At 36.4% G+C, this 19,169-nt stretch overlaps 1 non-coding gene across 1 annotated transcript; it reads left to right on the top strand.

Moving 5' to 3' along the window:
• Positions 1 to 16,579: 16,579 nt before the first annotated feature.
• On the top strand, positions 16,580 to 16,687 carry LOC112798774 (small nucleolar RNA R71). Its single transcript, XR_003200371.1, has one exon. It is a non-coding gene; the product is annotated as a small nucleolar RNA R71 (small nucleolar RNA).
• Positions 16,688 to 19,169: the final 2,482 nt, after the last annotated feature.

Raw genomic sequence — 19,169 nt, 5'->3', positions numbered from 1 at the left:
CAGAAATACATCTTCAGCAGATTCGGTGTCCCAAGAACACTGATTTGTGATGGAGTCAGTCCCTTCTGTAACAAACAACTTGAGTCCATTCTGCACTGTTATGGTGTTCGCCACAAGGTGGCAACTCCCTACCATCCGCAGACAAATGGACAAGCTGAGGTCTCCAACAAGAAACTCAAAAGAATCCTAGAGAGAATAGTAAACACCTCTAGGAAGGATTGGACCAGGAAGCTTGATGTTGCTCTTTGGACATACTGGACTACTGCATTCAAAACCCCAATCGGAATGACACCCTTTCAGCTGGTCTATGGTAAGGCGTGCCATCTCCTTATGGAATTGGAGCACAGAGCTTATTGGGAAACCAGGTTCTTCAATTTTGATGCCAAAGCTTGGGAGAAAAAAGGTTGCTCCAGTTGAACGAGTTGGATAAATTTTGACATGGTGCATTTGAGAATGCTAAAATCTACAAGGAAAGAGCCAAGAAATGGCATGATAAGAAGATATCTTCCAGAGTCTTTGAGCCTGGCCAGAAGGTTTTACTCTTCGATTCCAGACTTAAAATCTTTTCTGGGAAGCTCAAGTCGCGATGGATAGTACCTTTTGTGATAACTGACGTGTCACCTTATGGTCATAGAGAGCTCCAAAATAGACACTCTTACAAAAGATTTATTGTTAACGGACAGAGAGTCAAGCACTACCTAGGAAATTCCATTGAGCAAGAAAGCTCTACACTGATGCTAACATGACATAGTGATGTCAAGCTAATGACGGTAAAGAAGCGCTGGTTGGGAGGCAACCCAACTCTAAGTTTTCTCTAAGTTTAATTTTGATTTCAATTTTCTTTAAGTTTGAATTTCTTTTAGTAAATTTTTATTTGTCATTGAATTTCATAGTTTCCTAGCTTTTCTAATGTTTGTTATCATGCACAATACTTAGAATAGAAACAAGAACGCATGGCAAGGAGAACAGAACACCTTGGAGTATGCCCCTCACTGGCGTTCAATGCCATAAGGGAGAAGAAAGCCTGGGCGCTCAACGCCCATAACAGAACAAAGAGGACCAAGTTTTCCTTGCTTGGGGTAAAGTAAACTTTTTAAGTTTGGTGTTGCAGAGAAACGCAGAACAAGCTCTGGGTTTATGTTATCATCAATAGCACCAAAGGAAGATGAATCATCTTCTAGAAGATTAGTGGCCGCGGTAACTAAGGTGGTTAAGTTTTATTATCCCTTCCTTTATCTTATTTCCTGTTTTGTATTCTAATGAATGATCACAAGTAGTATGTTGTTATTTTCTAGTTTCATTTACTTTTCTTTTGTTTTGGTTATAAGATATCCTATGTATCCCTCACCAAGCTTAAAAAGAAAAATTTATTTGAAAAAGAAATAGTGAGATAGATAAGTTTCGAGTATATCATGAGCTATTTCAATTAATTAGATATGGTGGCCTTGCATTTATTTTTTGAATGTATGAATTAATTGTGCATATTTGATATTGGAGTTGAATGTGTTGACTCTTGAAAGAACAGTGAATTTAGAGAAGTATTATTGGTTCTTTGAAAAATCCAAAATATTAATTCTTGAAGCTAGAAAAAGAAGCGAAAGAAAAAAAAAAGAAAAATAAGAAAAAAAGAAAAATCAAAAGAAAAAGGTCCAAGGCTTTGAGCATCAATGGTTAGGAGGGTCAAAATTGGCCTAAAAAGCTTACATGAGTTGCTATGCCTAACTATATGCTTGTGGTGTGAAGGTCTCAAGTAAAAAGCTTGAGACTGAACAGTTAAAGTCGTGATCCAAAGCTAAAAAGTACGCTTAAGAACTCTGGGCACCACTGTCTGAAAATTTAAGCAAAGCTAAATTTGAACCAAAGGGTTCCCTCAGTTAAGTGCCTGTGTCGTTTATGTACCCGGTGGTAATACATGAAAACAAAATCCTTAGAGTCACGACTAGGCTAAAAAAGGTGAAAAGCACCAAAAGAAGCTATGTTCAAGAATCAAGAAAAGATAAAAGAAGAGAATCAATAATATCATCCGAATTCTAGTTTCAAGAGATGTCAATATTTCTGAGCTTCAAAGAAAAGTGAGATGCCAAAATTGTTCAGAAGTAAAGAGCTAATAGTCCCATTCAATATTTGAAACTGAGCTTCATTGACAACTCTGAGACCTATTGTATTTTTCCCATCCAATCATCCTATCTTATTTTTGGTTACTTGAGGACAAGCAACAATTTAAGTTTGGTGTTATAATGACGGAGCATCTTATACCCTTTTTCATAGCATTTTTAGAGTGTTTTTAGTTGTATTTTATTAAGTTTTAGTAGGTTTTAGTGAAAAGTTTACCTTTTGGATGCTACTTTGAGTATTGTGTTTCTTATGATTTCAGGTGATTTTTGGGTGAAATTGGCATGTTTTGGCAAATTCTGATTCAGAGCTAAAGAAAGGATAGCAGATGCTGCCAAATCCTAATCTCTGTGCACTCCAACGAATATATCTTGAGCTACAGAGGTCCAATTAACGCGCTCGCAATGGTTTTGGAAAGCTAACTTCCAGGGCTTTCCAGCAATATATAATAGTTTATACTTTTTCTTGGAGAGGACTGCCCAAAATGGGCATTGAACGCCCAACTTATCCATTTTCTAGCATTCAACGCCCAAGAAGGATCGAGGCTAGCGTTGAATGCCCAAAACTGGCGTTCAATGCCACCAAGGGAGCACAAGGAAGCATGCACATCCCCTAGTGGGCATTCAATGCCCACTCATCTAAGTTGGACGCCAAGCTCAGCCCAAACAATCATCAAGTGGGTCCAGAAGTAGATTTTCGCACCTTTAGCTTAGTTTATCTCATTTTGTAATTTTTAATTATTAGACTAGTACATATAGGAGAAGATCACCCATGTTTAGGATCTTCTTCAGCACCATCATCAACATCTTTGAACATATCATACATTATTTCTGTAAAGTATGAGCAGCTAAGCTTCCTAAGTTAAGGATAGGAGCTCTGCTCATCCCCATGGATTAATATCATTGCTTTTCTACTTTAATATATGTTTGATTTTATTCTATGATGCATTGTCGTTCTTCATCCTTATGAATCTGGGGTGGAACGGAAGCATGATCCCTTGCTCTACATGAGTTCTTGCGAATCCATGACAGGATAGTATTGAGCTACAGTTTGAGAATGCATCACAGATTCCAACAAGTTATATGGGATAATTAGAATAAGTGACATAGAATCTCGTTAGTCATGGGTAATTGAGGTTTTTGTGGTGCTAAGGCTAGAATCATAGAGCATTATTCTCCGATCAGGAAGATCTAACCTTGTCTGTGGCATTTTGAGTAGGATCATCAGAGATTGATTTGCGTGAGCTTCACCTTCGTTCAAATTGAATGACCACTGACCCTGGCATTTGATGTGGATAAGAGGAGATTAAAAACCACTGACCCTGGCTTTAATCACTTAAAGCCTTACCATTGAATGAATCATTCATTGTTAAAGTAGATAGTAAGAAGTATCAATCCGAAAGGATAAGCATCTTCGAGGCCTTATCTGATTCTCCATCTTCGTTTCTATACCAATTCAGTATTGTTTTCTTTATTATTTTGTTTTATACTCTTACATCAACAACTCTCTTTTCTATTCACCTGACTAAGCCCAACAAGATAACTATTGCTTGCTCAATTCGACAATCTTCGTGGGATCGACTCTCACTCACCTGAGATATTACTTGGACGACCCGATGCACTTGCTGGTTCAGTTATGCGAGTTCTAATTTTGCACACCATATTGTTGGCTATTTTACCAATACGCATTTTTATGCAATTTTTCACAGAAAATTACATTTTTTTCACTCGGAAAAATCTACTAGACCCAAATCACACTTCTAAATTTTTTAATTAATATTTCTAAATTTTTGAACTTATTTTAGGTAATTAAATTATTATTTTTATTTTATATAAGCGATTAATTAGATTTTGGTTCTTACAATATATATAGTAGTAATTGTTTATATAGGGTGTATAAATTTTCAAACTGAACCCACTAGAACTTGATTTCATAAAAATACTTCATCATATATATTCTCTAGCTAATTGAAATGGCACAAGGTAACAATAGTTTCTTTTAATGTGGATTAGGAATTTGAATGTTAACAACTATATCTAAGCTTATTAATGCCATGATAAATGAACACTTCAGGTTTATTCTGATGCACCGGATGGAAATGAACCATTGGCTTCGGAAATGGGAAGCATGGGAAAGGTCAGATATGGATTAATAGGGAGAGCATAAGAGGATACTGGATGGCTTATACAAATGTTCGGTGCAATTGTTACAGATATGCTAGGTTAATTCCACCTTGCTATAAAGTGCCAACTTATGGGAAGCAAAAGATGTTTCTTTTATTATTATTTTATCTTCAATACTCTTTAACAGTTTAACCTTTTTATATTCTTACATTTTTCTTCTTATTTATTTAGTAAGTTTTTTGTTTTTGTTTTGTTCTTAAATTTTTAATGAGTGACGAAACCAATTGTAGAATTAAAAGAGGGGCTGTTCTTCATAAGATCAAAGTTGCTCATGTATTTTTAATCACAAATTATAATTTTTTAAACACAAATTAGGATTAATAAAAGTATGTGTTGAGATAGTAATATTTAGGGCACAAGTGCTCAAATTCAATTTGGAACACGGACATGTGGCATTAAAAAAGCATTTGTATATGTCTTCTTAACATTATTTGTTGTTTGGAAAGATGTGAGATTTGTTGTAAATGATGATGGAATTAGAAGAATGAAATAAGAATGGATCAGCAATTGAGACATAGATTTCATGTTCAACTGCCAATGATCATTGAATCAAGGGTTTATAGATGCACTTGGATTTAAACATATAACAAAGTTTAAAGCTCAAATATTTTTGTATTTGTCATTTTTTTATCATGAACAAATTTCTAATTTATAATTGTTTGTAAGACCAGTTTTTTATTGTTTTTTCTTTTTTTTTTAAATTTTTCCCATAAAATTAAAATATTTCTTTGTCTTATTTGCAAACTGTTACATTTTGATGTAAATGAATTTTTATGACTTTTATGTTTAGATCATGCGTGAGTATGATACTATGATCCTTCCTTATTGTTGACATTTGGCCAATGCTTGATAAGAAAACAAACTATTATGTGAATGTTTTTGTAGTTAAAAGATCTCTATATCGTTTTATTAGTGGGAGCCCTACTAACTTTAAAAGTAAAGAAATTGAAAAAAAGCATATTTCTTTTTTTTTTCATTTCTCTGTCACTGAACAAAAAATTACAATTTAGATATACTAAAACATACATTAGATTGATTTAAAATCAACAATAAAGGTCTATTGCATATTATATGATTTAAAATCATCCACTCATTCTATTGTATGTAACTGTGATGCATTAACTTACTATTAAAACTTCAAAGGTAAATGTAACATTGAATGTCATCTTTTTATGTCAATTCAATACATCATCTAAACCTGTGTTAAAAAGTGATAACTTATTAGCTAATATTCCTCTGTCTCTCTTTATATACATGCGCTTTGTGTTAGTCTCAATTGGTTCATTATTTTTTCGAATATTTCCTTCATGTTGGTCTTTCACAGTTTTACGCTAATTGTTTAAAAGGTTATACCTTAAGTGCTTATTATTTGGGGAAGTTATTCTACTTTGTTTTAATTTGCTAGATTTAAGGTAGTTGTGTGTCCAGAAACATTATTTGGAAACTTCTTACCTATTAAATTTAAGGGGAAGAAAGTGTTGTAAAATACTGAAATGGAATTCCTTTGCTTTGCTGACTGTTGTAACACCCTACAACGTAAAACTTTATACTTAAGTTCATAAATCAGAGGTGGTGAGGTATTATAACCTATAAAAGTAAAAATGTGTACATAGACATATATGAAAAGAAGTTTAACTATGAGCTTAGAAGAAAAGTTGAGCAAAAAAAACTCGAAAGTCGCATCACACTCGAAATGATTAAGCACAAAAGAGATAGATAACAGTGCATCGAAAGCATAATTTACATCAAATATGGAGTTCCAATAAGAGACATATAACAAGCTCCAGACTTGACCTGCGAAGCAAAGGCTAGCCAGAGTATATATATATACATATATACAACCCAAAAGTTTACTAAAAGACAAAATATAAATTCTGATTCTCTAAGTCAACCTCTAGGACGGACAAAATACAAATTTATACAAAGTGGAGAACATATATACATATATGTAAACTAGATATACAGTAAAAAGCCCCCAACACATAAATCTTCGCATCAAGTGAGTCTCCAGCATGCTCAGCGAGGTGCTTCACGTCCTGCATTTGAATAACAACAGAATATGTATGGAATGAGAACCGAGAGTTCTTAGTACGGTAAAGGTGCCCAATATAGATAATAAATAATATTCCAAAAAGCAAGAGGCATTCCAAACTCCAATAATCCATATCAAATCCTAAAGTTTTCATTAAACTAGAAATATGGTGACTATATCTAAGGATTTCTAATCTAACTCTTCGTTTTCCTTTCTCTGCAAACCTCCAAATCACCAAGTAGAACTACCCTCAGCGTCTCCTCTACCTGCTTGAGGGATCTCTCAAAAACAAATACAAGCAAGACAGACAAAAAAAACATAAATATGGAAAGCAGATACATCAGTTAGATCAAGTAGCAGCTAATTACAGTTAAGCAAATAGGCAAGCCAAATCAAATGCAAACTCAAACAAAACATACAAGCGCATATGATGCATGTCTACCCTATGGCCAATAAGTCTCATCTGTCAGTTATTTAGCCAAATCTATCATGTTCGGTAGTCAACTGATGAGTCCATATTTGACGGTAAATTTTGGCCTGAATTGGACAAATTTCATCACAAAAACCTACACTGATTCACTTAAATAGCATACTTTTGTATTTTCTCTCTAAATTTCACCTAAATGTGAAAACATGCTTTTTCATGCCTAAATTGAGCAATTTTATTCCACTTTTATTCCATTCGATGCCGTGATATGTTCTGTTATGTATTTTTAGGTCAATTACGCAAGAATGGTTTGCTAAAAATGGAAGAAATCAGGCAAAAAGGGAGAACACATAAAGAAAACAAAGGAGAAGCACACATTCAAGTCACAACCTCTTGTGTGTACGCATAAGTCCCACCACATGACTTCATTAAAAAGTCACGTGTCTCGCAATTTTTGGGGCCTCTAGGCCCAATTTTGAGAGACCTAAAGCTGAATTGGAAGGCTATTCAAGGGGACAACATACCAATACACACATACATCATTCTTAGGATTTTAAGCATGTTTTTAGGTTAGAATTCTAGAGAGAGAGGCTCTCTCCTCTCTCTAGAATTTAGAGTTTTAGTTTAATTTCTTCTATAGATTTAGATTTTGATCTTCTTTTAATTTAGTTTCATCTATTTTTCCTCATTTAATTGCTTTACTTCTCTTAGTTTCTTTTGTTATTTTCTCAATTTTAATACTCTTAGCTCTACCTACTTATGTCAATTTTGATTCCATTAATGTCATCTTGATATTTTATATTTCTAGGATGCTTGTTGAGTTTTGATTGTTATCCTCATGCAATTGGTAGTGTAGATTTTATTTCTATTGCAATTTATCATGATTTTCCTTTTATGCATGCTAGGTGTTTGAGAAAATGTCTCTTCAAGCTTTGTGCAGTTTTTCACACTCTTGGTTTGGAATTGGATAATTAGGTGACCTTGGGTCATAGATGTCCATTTGATATTGTGTTAGGATTGTTAGTTGGTTTGGTTTCCACTAACGCTAGTCTTTCACTAAGATAATTAGTGAGTTAATTAGGATTTGTGGATTGAGATCAATTATGCCCTTTTGACTTATCCTCGATATTAGGATTGACTAATTGGGATTCATTCTTCGCATATACCATGTTTGTGGTCTATGATTATGATAGGAATCCTTAATTCCCAATCCTTGCCAAGAGTTTTTTTTTGCCACTTGAATTTCATTTTTTTATTTGCTTGCTTTGAGTTTTAATACCCTTGCATGCTTGATTACTTTCTTGCCTTTTTAATCTTCTTGCCAATTGCTACCTCAACCGCAACACCCTCAAAGCCAATAATTGAACACTTAATTACAATTCCTAGTGAGATGACCCAGGGGTTAAGTACTCTCAGTTATTTGATTTGAATTGTGATAATTCTATATTTAAACTTTGATTGAGGGTTTCTTATCAGTCTAGACTATACTTGAAACGTAATTCTATTTTGTAAAATTTTAGATTGGCATAAATCCAATATATCATGAACCCTAGACAAGTCCTGCGTGTACGTATCCCTAAGAGTATATATATATATATATATATATATATATGATCATTCATTTATAATCTCATTAGGGGAATCCAGAGAGTTCAAGTACCCGGTCACATCTTGTGACGGAGGGTTAACATAGTATCGAGTCTCAAACTGGAACAAGTGGTGGACAGCCACTACATCTACCCAAGGAAACTCGTGTCTCAAATAATATAATGAACATGCCATTTAGATCTTTAGATTATAATTCATCAATTTCATAATCACCATAAATCATGTAATAATCTCATCATTCATAGTTATATTTTCATACTCTTTCCTCCATCATAATCATTTCGCAATATCATACTTCATAATCGCTCCCTTTAATTTGCTATCGCAACCCCTCAAATCTCATCCCTAATCTTTCTACCCTCTATTTCACCAGTTCTAGAGTCGTGACAGGGTTTAGAGAAAGTGATGAGTTTGAAAAACTCTAATTTAAATTGATGATGATCAAACATTATTAACATAATTAATTGCAAAATTATTAATTAGATCTTGATATTTACAATTGCTAAATTAATAATTTTGTTTGTGCAGATTTGTGTTGGGCCGAAAAGAAAAATAACAAGCCCAACGAGTTGCTAAACTCAACCCTGGAACAAAATGTTTTAATTATTTTGGCTAAAGCAATGCTTGAATTAGTTGGGCCAGCATATTGTGGAAACAAGCCCAATTGGTTAATCAATCAGCCTTGATACAATAATATATGATGAGTGGCTGAATTATTACTATGATGTTGGGCCAGATTGAATTATTATTATTAGCCCAAATTAATTTTTGCTAGACACTAGCTTGTTGGTCTGAAATGAAGAAAAGAGAGAAAGCAAATACTTCTTACTTCCAACGGATCTCTCTCTCATGTGATGGATTCCAAATTTAATTCAATTATCATTAATCAGATGGAACCATGAGAGAGAAATTAGCAATTGATTTGATTGTTATCATCAATGTTACATGCTACCTAAAGAAAAAAAGAGAAGTGAATTAATTTATTTTTATTTCTTTATTCAAATCCATTAAAAGTTTTCTCTCTTCTCTCTCATATCTCTTCTTGCATTCGGTCACTTCACAGAGAAAGCATGAAAGCTTTTACAAGCTATCAGAGGCATGAAGAAGAAGTTAGAAGCAAGCTAAAGACCATTGTAATGGTGGCAAGAAAAAGAAAACAAAAAGTATGCTGTGGCTGAGATCTTCACCAAAAAAGGGTAAGATTTGGTGAAGTAAGCTCATACTCTCCATACCAAAAATGGAAAAAGATGATGTCGGTCAGAGGAAGAAGATCTCAGAAGCATGGCTCATCTCTGCTTTGTGTTCACTCATCACAGAAGGTAGCTAAGGAGGCTACGTGAAGGAGGAAGCAAAAGTAGAGCAGGAGGAGCTGTCATGCAACAAGAACACATCAAGGGCTAGGAATCCCTCTTGGAGTGCAAGTCAAGATAGATGGCTCGGATTGGTGAAGCTTGGTGTGAAGGGAAGACACAGAGGTAATTTCATGTTGGGTTTTACATTCGGTTATCTCTCCTCTCTCTCTCTCTGACCAAACCGGTTTTGCATGAAAAAAGAAGAAGTTTAGCTCGGTTTAAGGGCTTCAACCTTGGAGGCTTCCCCTTCTATAAATAAGGGAGAACAACCAGGGCTTGAAGTAAGGAAAAGAGGAGAGCACAGTGTTCCTATAGCTACTCAAGCTAACAGAAGTTCTTTTCCTTCAATGTTTTTCATTTTGTAATTTTCTGTTTAATTTTGTCTGTCTTGAGTCTCATGGAAAAAGGCAAACAGTGAGGTTTGAAAGAAAAATCCATAGAGTGGAAAAAGGCAGAGTGCACAAAATTAAATGAAGAAGTTATAGATGTCCTTGGAGGTCCTTTGTACATCTGTGTTGTGTATCATGATTCTGTGGGAATTCCCTTGCAAGTTGGGTTAGCACTTTGCAGTTGAAAGTTTGGTGGGTTACCAAGTCAAGTTTAGTTTTGGGAATAGATTCTAGACTTGTCCCAGATAGGAAGGGTAGTTCCTAGAGAGAATTGGTGTTTGTAATCAAAGATGATGATAGTGAAATTCCATCACTGTTGTGATCGAGACTGGATGTAGGCTGCATTGCACTTAGCAGCTGAACCAGGATATATCTTGGTATAATTTTCTCTCTCTTCTACTTTATTTCTGATTCTGCTGCATAGGAGACAAAACTGAAAAATATCTCCTGGCTGGTCACGAGAAAAAACAAAAAAATCTCTTGGCTAGGCATGAAACAAAAACAAGTGTTCCGAGGGTTACCTGAAACGTGCAACTCGGTCGTCTTAGAGAGGCCCGAGGTGGGGGGATTGATGACCCGAGCTTGGCTTGCAGAGTGGTTGGTGGTTGTACCTGCAATGACACTCCGATGCTTAAGTTAGCATGGGTCCAAGCAGATATTTGAGTAGAATTAGAGTGTGAGTTATACCTGGGTGCTCCAGTGTATTTATAATAGTTTGGCCGTGATCTTCCCTGGATAAGATATTCTTGATAGTAGCCTCCGTTGATTGCTCTTGGTGTTGGGAAGAAATCCATTTGTGAACCGGGCCATGAACCATTCACGTTTGAGTCAACGTTTGAGGCAAACGTTGATTCAAACGTCCCTTGTGTGAGGCATTATGCAGATAGCCCATTTGCTGTCATCCACATTTGAGCCAACGTTTGAGGTCAAACGTGAGCTCAAACATGGGTCTTCCCAAGCTCCTTTTTGGCCAACGTTTGGCCTAACGTTTGAGGCAAATGTTGGCGCAAACGTGGCTCATCTAAACCATCAATCAAGGGTGCTCTTCCATGCTCTTTCTTGCCAAAATGTAACCAACGTTTGACCTCATGTTTGAGGCAAACGTTGGCTCAAACATTGCTGTGCCCAGGGGTGATCTTCTTAGCTTTTATGGCGCCAACGTTTGACCTCATGTTTGAGGCAAACGTTAGTGCAAACGTTGGGAACATTGCCAGTTTCGGAAGCTTGAACGTGCTGTCCACCCCATACTATTATACATTGTTGGAAAGCCCTGAATATCTACTTTTCAATGCCGTTGGAAGAGCATCAGTTGGAGCTTCACAGCTCGAGTTATACTCCGTCGAAGATGCAGAGGTCAGCTGGCCTTACTACAGATTGGTGTCATGTTTGTTTATGCACTTTTCGGGGCAGTTTTCTCCCTCAATTTTTATATCCAGCATGTAGTGCCATATATGCTTGGAAAGCTCTCGATTCCTATTTTACAATGCTTTTGGAATCACCTCATTTGGAGCTCTGTAGCTCAAGTTATTCTCGTTGGACGTATACCCCTTCAGGCCTTGGGGAGCAACGTTTCCAGCAACATTGGAGCACCAACTTTGGCTCCAACATTGCTTTCCTTTGCTTCCTTTCATGGCCTTCTTGTTGCCTCTTTCTTCAACCTTCCTTCAAGCCCTTTTGGTCACCTATCATCAATCAACAATTGCATCAAAGCTATGTTATAATCATGAGAGTTCTTCTTCTTCTTGATATATAAGCAATTATTACACAAAAACTCATGAAAAAGCATCAATTTATCCATGGTTGATTGAATCTACGGAAACATGAAATTCCACCCAAATGGCTTACTTGTGGCTCAAGAAAGTGCATAAAACCCTATGAAAATCAAAGAAAAAGACTAGTAAAACTAGGCTAAGATGACTTGTCATCACGTGCCAAGCACGAATCAGCAGCGACGCGGCCGCATGACTGACGCGACCGCGCGCCTCTAGCAGAATGCACATGACGCGGTCGCATGACTGACTCAACCGCATGGCAAGGAAAAGCTCTGAATGATGCGACCGCGTGACCCACGCGGACGCGTGACAGAGGCCACGCACCAGAAAATTACAGAATACGCCCCAGCGAGTTCTAAAGCTCTTTTTGGCCCAAATCCAAGTCTAGAAAACACAGACTAGAGGCTATAAAGTGGGGGAATGCATCCATTCATAATCAAGCAAAATGTTATCAAACACACAAAACCTGTGAGATTTTGAACCTATTTGAGTTGGTTGCATTTTATCAACCAAAATTTTGTTTTAGTGTGTATTTTTCTCTCTAAAATTGTGATCTTTGTCTTGCATAATTCTATATTTCCATTGTTTAATGTATGCATGCACTTATATGATTGAGGCCTTGTTTCACTGAGCTTACATACCCATATAGCCTTAACCCTCCATTATCCCTTGCAAACCAATTTGAGCCTATTTTACCCCTTTGTTCTTTATTTTAGCACATCATTAACTCTAAGCGAAAAACAATAATGTCCTTAATTTGAATCCTTGGTTAGCATAGACTAATGAGAATGCTTATGATTTAAGTGTGGGAAAGTGGGTTTCGAAACATTTGGTTTGAATAGTTGGGTGTTGTATATTTTAGTGAAAATGTGCAAAATAATGGTTGAGCACATGTTATTACATTCAATACTTTAATCATATGCATTGAAAAAAAAAATAAAAATAAAAAGAAAAAAATAAAAAGAAAAAAGAAAAGAGCAATTAATAAAAGGGGACAAAATGCCCCAAAATAAATAGTGAAATCAATGCATATGAACTGTACTCAAAACTTGGAATGCATAAACATGTGAGAAGCACAGTTAATGGGAAGATAGATTTTGTATTTTAATTAAATGGATTGTCTTAAGTTAGGTGGAAAGTTTATGTTAATTAAGGATTCAAATTTTAGTCCACTTGGCCAAATACAATCCTACCTTGACACTAACCCCATTATAACCCTTAAAAGACCTCTTGATTTGTGTATTGGTGCATTAAATTTATGTTGATTGTTAGATGAAGAGAAAGCCTTAGAAAGCAAGGTTAGTAGAGAATTGAGAGATCGAACCTTAAACACCCGAGTGATTAGAGTGTATACATTACCAGTAAGGGTTCGATGCTCAATTCCTTGTTCCCCGCTTTCATAAGCTATTTTCTTCTTACAAGTCTATTTGTGCTTTATTTTTATGATTTGAATTAGTGAAATCCAGTTCATGTATGTTCTTAAAAGAATTGTTTACTTTTAACCAAGTAGGTAGAAGCATTTTGCATTTAGTTGCATTCATAGGTTGCATCTCATACATTCTATCATTCCTCTTCATTTCTTTATAGTTTCTCTTGAGCTTAGCATGAGGACATGCTATTATTTAAGTGTGGGGAGGTTGATAAACCCATATTTTATGGTTTATCTTGTACTCAATTGAGTGGATTTTATCAACTCTTTACCCACTTATTCATACTATTTGCATGTTTTACATTTCCCTTCCTAATTATGTGCTTTGATTGAAAACATGCTTCTTTGGACTTATATTTGCTTATTATTAATCCTCTCTTATCACCATTAGATGCCTTGATATGTGTGTTAAGTGATTTCAGAGATTACAGGGCAAGAATAGCTTGGAGGATGGAAAGGAAGCATGCAAAGTGGAAGGAATGCAAGAAGTTGGAAAAACTGCTAAGCTGTCCAGCCTGACCTCTTCGCACTCAAACGGCTATAACTTTAGCTACAGAGGTCCAAACAATGCGGTTCAAGTTGTGTTGGAAAGCTAACGTCCGGGGCTTCGATTTGATATATAATTTGCCTTAGTTGCTTCGACGCCAGGCGACGCGAACGCGTGGGTCACGCGGACGCCTGACCTAGCCAACAACTAATCCGCGCGGTCGCGTGGACGACGCGGCCGCGTCACTTTTCCCCGACCTGTACGGACCAGAAAGTGCTGGAAGTGATTTTTGGGCTATTTCTGACCCAGTTTTTGGCCCAGAGAACACAGATTGGAGGCTATAAAGTGGGGGAATGCATGTATTCATAATCATTCACTCATAATTCACTTCTCATGATTTAGATTAGTTTTGAGAGAGGTTCTCTCCTCTCTCTTAGGATTAGAAATTAGGATTTTTAGAAACTAGGATTTAGGACTTCTCTTGGTTTTTAAGAGTGACTCTCGATTCAGGTTCAATGTTCCTTTTTATTTATTTTTCCCAATTAAATTTATGAACTCTTCCATGTTACAGATCACTCTTTTAAATTAATGCTATTTGAGATATTTCAGATCTATGATTGCTTTCTTTAATTTATGTTGTCGGTATTTATCCAAATTATTTTCATTCAAGTAGATGGTTTTCCTTTTGGCTCTGGTTATTTAACTAGCGACTCTTGAGTTATTAAACTCATTGTTAATTGAAAATTGGAATTCATGCACTTAACTTACCTTCATAGTTAGAGGTTAACAAAGTGGGAGAAAAATCCAATTCTCATTACAATTGATAAGGATAACCAGGATAGGACCTCCAATTCCCATACCTTGCCAAGAGTTTATTTTATAGTTATTTATTTATTTTTCTTATTATTTTTTGTGCAACATACTGCCCCCTTACCTCCTAAACCCCAATTTACAACTCATAACCAATAATAAGAACATACCTCCCTGCAATTCCTTGAGAAGACGACCCGAGGTTTAAATACTCGGTTATCAATTTTAAAGGGGTTTGTTACTTGCGATAACCAAAACATTTGTACGAAGGGATTTTTGTCGGTTTAGAGACTATATCTACAGCGCGACTATTTTTATGACATTCTTTACTGGCAAAAATCCTAACGTCAGGGTTCAACACCAAACTTAGAATTTGGTTGTGGCCTCCCAACACCAAACTTAGAGTTTGACTGTGGGGGCTCTGTTTGACTCTGTTTTGAGAGAAGCTCTTCATGCTTCCTCTCCATGGATACAGATGGATATCCTTGAGCCTTAAATACAAGGGATTTTTTATTCACTTAAATGATCAATTCTCCTCTGTCAACATCAATCACAGCCTTTGCTGTGGCTAGGAAGGGTCTGCCAAGGATGATGGATTCATCCATGCACTTCCCAGTCTCTAGGACCATGAAATCAGCAAGGATGTAATGGTCTTCAATTTTTACCAAAACATCCTCTACAAGTCCATAAGTTTGTTTTCTTGAATTGTCTGCCATCTTTAGTGAGATTCTTGCAGCTTGTACCTCAAAGATCCCTAGCTTTTCCATTTCAGAGAGAGGCATGAGCTTTATGCTTGACCCTAGGTCACACAGAGCCTTCTTTAAGGTCATGGTGCCTACTGTACAAGGTATTGAGAACTTCTCAAGGTCCTGTCTCTTTTGAGGTAATCTCTTCCTAGTCAAGTTATCCAGTTCTTTGGTGAGCAAAGGGGGTTCATCCTCCCAAGTCTCATTACCAAATAAATTGTCATTTAGCTTCATGATTTCTCCAAGATACTTAGCAACTTGCTCTTTAGTGACATCTTCGTCCTCTTCAGAGGAAGAATACTCATCAGAGCTCATGAATAGTAGAAGTAAATCCAATGAAATCTCTATGGTCTCAGTTTGAGCCTCAGATTCCCATGGTTCCTCATTAGGGAACTCATTGGAGGCCAGTGGACATCCATTGAGGTCTTCCTCAGTGGTGCTCACTGCCTCTTTCTCCTCTCCAAATTCGGCCATGTTGATGGCCTTACACTTTCCTTTTGGATTCTCTTCCGTATTGCTTGGAAGAGTACTAGGAGGGAGTTCAGTAACTTTCTTACTCAGCTGACCCACTTGTGCCTCCAAGTTTTTAATGGAGGACCTTGTTTCAGTCATGAAACTTTGAGTGGTTTTGATTAGATCAGAGACCATGGTTGCTAAATCAGAGTGGCTCTGCTTAGAATTCTCTGTCTGTTGCTGAGAAGATGATGGAAAAGGCTTACCATTGCTAAACCTGTTTCTCCCACCATTATTGTTGTTGAAACCTTGTTGAGTTTTCTGTTGATCCTTCCATGAGAGATTTGGATGATTTCTCCATGAAGGATTATAGGTGTTTCCATAGGGTTCCCCATATAATTCACCTCTTCCATTGATGGGTTCTCAGGATCATAAGCTTCTTCTTCAGATGAAGCGTCCTTAGTACTGCTTGGTGCAGCCTGCATTCCAGACAGACTTTGAGAAATCATATTGACTTGCTGAGTCAATATTTTGTTCTGAGCCAATATGGCATTCAGAGTATCAATCTCAAGAACTCCTTTCTTCTGATTCGTCCCATTGTTCACAGGATTCCTTTCAGAAGTGTACATGAATTGGTTATTTGCAACCATTTCAATGAGTTCTTGAGCTTCTGCAGGCGTCTTCTTCAGATGAAGAGATCCTCCAGCAGAGTTGTCCAATGACATCTTGGACAGTTCAGACAGACCATCATAGAAGATACCTATGATGCTCCATTCAGAAAGCATATCAGAAGGACACTTTCTGATCAATTGTTTGTATCTTTCCCAAGCTTCATAGAGGGATTCACCTTCCTTATGTCTAAAGGTTTGGACTTCCATTCTAAGCTTACTCAATTTTTGAGGTGGAAAGAACTTTGCCAAGAAGGCATTGACTAGCTTTTCCCAAGAGTTCAGGCTTTCTTTAGGTTGTGAGTCCAACCATATCCTAGCTCTGTCTCTTACAGCAAAAGGGAATAGCATAAGTCTGTAGACCTCAGGGTCAACCCCATTGGTCTTGACAGTGTCACAGATTTGCAAGAATTCAGCTAAAAACTGATGAGGATCTTCCAATGAAAGTCCATGGAACTTGCAATTCTATTGCATTAGAGAAACTAATTGAGGCTTAAGCTCAAAGTTGTCTGCTCCAATGGTAGGGATAGAGATGCTTCTCCCATAGAAGTCGGGAGTAGGTGCAGTAAAGTCACCCAGCACCTTCCTTGCATTGTTGGCATTGTTGTTGTTTTCGGCTGCCATGTCTTCTTCTTGTTTGAAGATTTCTGTTAGGTCCTCTACAGAGAGTAGTGCTTTAGCTTCTCTTAGCTTTCGCTTCAAGGTCCTTTCAGGTTCAGGGTCAGCCTCAACAAGAATGCTTTTGTCTTTGCTCCTGCTCATATGAAAGAGAAGAGAACAAGAAAATATGGAATCCTCTATGTCACAGTATAGAGATTCCTTGCGGTGTCAGAGGAAAAGAAGAATAGAAAGAGGAGGTATAGGAATTCGAACTTATCAAGAGGGATAAAGTTTGAATTGTGCATTGAGGAGGAGTGTTAGTCCATAAATAGAAGGATGTGAGAAGAGGGGAAGAATTTTCGAAATTAAAGTAAAAGATTTTAAAATAATTAAAAGAAATTTTGAAAATTTGATTAATGATTTTCGAAAACTAAGATTGAGAAAGAAATAAAGTGATTTTTGAAAAATATTTTGAAATTAGAAATAAAAAAAATATGATTGAAAACTATTTTGAAAAAGATGTGATTAAAAAGATATGATTGCAAAACAATTTAAAAAAAAAGATTTGATTTTTTAAAATTAATGACTTGGCGAACAAGAAAAGATATGATTCAAACATTAAACCTTTCTCAACAGAAAAGGCAACATACTTGAAATGTTGAATCAAATCATTAATTGTTAGCAAGTATTTTTGAAAAATGGAAAGAAATTGATTTTGAAAATATATGATTGAAAAGATATGATTTGAAAAAGATTTGATTTTGAAAAATTATGGAAACTTGAAAAAAAAATTGAATTAAAAACAAAATCTTCCCTCTTGTGCCATCCTGGCGTTAAACGCCCAGAATGGTATCCATTCTGGCGTTCAACGCCCAAAATGCTACCCTTTTGGGCGTTAAACGCCCAGCCAGGTACCCTGGCTGGCGTTTAAACGCCAGTTTTCCTTCCTCATTGGACGTTTTGAACGCCCAGCTTTTTCTGTGTAATTCCTCTACTACATGTTCTGAATCTTCAATTCTCTGTATTATTGACTTGAAAAGACACAAGTTAAAAATATTTTTTTTTAATTTTTAATGATGAGGAATAATCAAAATGCAACTAAGATCAAATAAGCAATGCATGCAAGACACTAGACTCAAACAAGAAACATAAAATATTTTTGATTTTTATGACTTTGTAATTTTTTTTTGGATTTTTCAAAAATTATGTGGAGAAAGAAAAATAAGGATATCAAAATTCTTAATGAGAATTCCAGGAATCATGCAACATTAGTCTAAAGCTTCAGTCTAAAAGGATTAGACATGGCTAGCCAAGCTTCAGCAGGACATTACATTCAATAGCTAAATTGATGAGAATCAATCAGCTTTTGTGATGATAAAAACATCACCTTGAAACTCTAGAATTCATTTTTAAAAATTCTGAAGAAAAATAGCTAATCTAAGCAACAAGATGAACCGTCAGTTGTCCAAACTCGAACAATCCCCAGCAACGGCGCCAAAAACTTAGTGCACGAAATTGTGATCATCAATGGCGCCATCAATATGGTACGCTCAATTGTAATCTCAACTCTTTATCATAACTTTGCACAACTAACCAGCAAGTGCACTGGGTCGTCCAAGTAATAAACCTTACGCGAGTAAGGGTTGATCCCACGGAGACGGTTGGTATGAAGCAAGCTATGGTCATCTTGTAAATCTTAGTCAGGCGGATTCAAATGGTTATGGAGGATTGATAATTAAAAGATGAATAAAACATAAAATAAAAATAGAGATACTTATGTAATTCATTGGTGAGAATTTCAAATAAGCGTATGGAGATGCTTTGTCCCTTCCGTCTCTCTGCTTTTCTACAGTCTTCATCCAATCCTTCTTAATCCTTTCCATGGCAAGCTGTATGTTGGGCATCACCGTTGTCAATGGATACAGTCCCGTCCTCTCAGTGAAAATGTTCAACGCGCTCTGTCACAGCACGGCTATTCATCTGTTGGTTCTTGATCATGTCGGAATAGAATCCAGTGATTCTTTTGCGTCTGTCACTAACGCCCCACAATCACGAGTTTGAAGCTCGTCACAGTCATTCAATCCCTGAATCCTACTCAGAA

This window comes from Arachis hypogaea, chromosome 4 (assembly GCF_003086295.3).
Source record: "Arachis hypogaea cultivar Tifrunner chromosome 4, arahy.Tifrunner.gnm2.J5K5, whole genome shotgun sequence".
NCBI lineage: Eukaryota > Viridiplantae > Streptophyta > Magnoliopsida > Fabales > Fabaceae > Arachis > Arachis hypogaea.
This window is presented reverse-complemented; position numbering and strand designations above follow the sequence as displayed.